The sequence below is a fragment of the Callospermophilus lateralis genome, chromosome 2 (assembly GCF_048772815.1).
Source record: "Callospermophilus lateralis isolate mCalLat2 chromosome 2, mCalLat2.hap1, whole genome shotgun sequence".
NCBI classification, from domain to species: Eukaryota; Metazoa; Chordata; class Mammalia; order Rodentia; family Sciuridae; genus Callospermophilus; species Callospermophilus lateralis.
In genome coordinates this window covers 54,665,567-54,667,499 of record NC_135306.1, presented here as the reverse complement: position 1 = coordinate 54,667,499, position 1,933 = coordinate 54,665,567, and positions in this window count along the sequence as shown.

Here is a 1,933-nt window from a genome sequence, read left to right as displayed (position 1 = left end):
ATTTTTTTAAATTAAGTAGATTTAACCCTTGTGTTTTTCTGAAAACTTTTTTGCCATGGAAAAGAGTCTGTGTTCACAAATAAGGGAGGGTCTGTCTGTGTTATCATGTTCTAACCTAAACATTTACTTGTAACTGATCACTTTGCTGGATTATGAAAGCACCTTAACCCCAATAAAAGTTCACAGTGAAATGAATGAAAGACCAGAAATATACCCATACATTTCTACTACTGCACTTGCTTAAAATTCCAGCTTACGTTAATTTTTTCATGAAATATGTTCTAATAGGTGCCAACTCTTTTTGGTATACAACAATATCAATTATTGTTCTTCATTCAACCACTGTCTACTGAATAAATCAAACAATAATTATAAGGCACTTAAGAAATGGGGATATTTAAACATGCAGGATGGTTGGGAAAAGTTGTAGATTTTATTTTATCTTTACAAATAAGACAAAGAACTACAGGGTAAATGAATATTGGGCTGAAATGTTTTTAAATATTTAATTTGGATTTCTCATCATGATAAAGTTCCATCATTGTCATTGTTTATTTGTGTCTCTGAATAAATGTAAAGACACACGACTTTTGCACTAACAGAGAATTTTAATCCTGGAATATTTGGTTAAACTGTGAGACAGGGTAATTGAGAAAAGCATTCAAGATCAGTTCAGACCTAGGATTCGAAGTCTTTCTGATAAGTCTCTTTTCCCTCTGTGCCTTGTGGGATAATGGGTCACTGGTAGACAGGGCAGGTATGGGTCCAATGTATCCCTTGGCCATAATACAATGCTTATCCCATGCAATTTTCTCAATAGCCACACAACAAGTCCCCCATCTCTATTATGCTTTTCAATCTATAATTCAGGCCTTAGTGTAAATTACTTTGATTATATCAAAACCCAGCAGTTCAAACCACCCCAGAGGACCATTTTGGAGCAAGAGATAGTATGAACATCGTTGAGAGGTACCAACCCTGAGTGGAAAGGGCAATTTGGACAACCTAAGGATGGCATGCTGGTATTTGGGACTTGGTGAATGGGGAGAAAAGGGACAACACTGAAGAGAGGATTCCACAAAGGCAGGTGGCAGCCAGGAAGCAGAGAATGTTTTGTTTCCTTTCCCACCGGAGCAGCTGGTGAGTCCTGTAAAGACTTTGTGGGCTGTTTTGTGTGAAGCTTGGAAAGCTTCATCCAATCTCTCCCAGTCCATTCCAGATTTCATATCCACAGCCAGACCCCACCTTAGGAGGAAGAAATGGAGAGTGAAGGTGGGAGGAGCACAGAGGGCAGGGCCGGAGGTAGGTGAGCCACTGACTCTTGCCTTGTGCTTCCTCTTCCCTCAACTTCTTCAGTTCAAGTCTCATGACCTCCTCTATTTGAATAAACTTCTATTCCTTGCCAGTTCTGAACATCTCCTATAAAAAAAGAAAACTACTTAGAGAATTAATGCACTTAAGAAATCAATGCTTTTCTCTTCTCACAAAGAAAGGAAAATATTGACATCACCCGAAGGGAACTTCTAGAAGTAAGATCAGATCATGCATAGGCTTGCCATTTCTACTTAAGGAATGATGTCCTGGGAGGAGTCGATGGAATACCTATCGGGGTATTCTGGCTGCCAGAAGCTAGAATTAAAGCTATAGAGGGAAAGGAAGCAGTGATCTCCAACCAGCAGTAATTCAATTATTTTGAAATCACGATACAACAAAGATAAAATAAAAATAATTCATGCCTTTCTGTACTCACTCCAAAGGAAACAAACCAATTAATCCACTCATTCCTGACCAATATGTCTATCATATTGCATAATACTACTACAAATAATAATAGTAATAATGAGTACCAGGCATTATGAGAAGGGGCTAACATGCACAATCTCATTTATCCTCTCAGCAGCCTAATGAAACAGACAGGTGCTCGATTTAATAT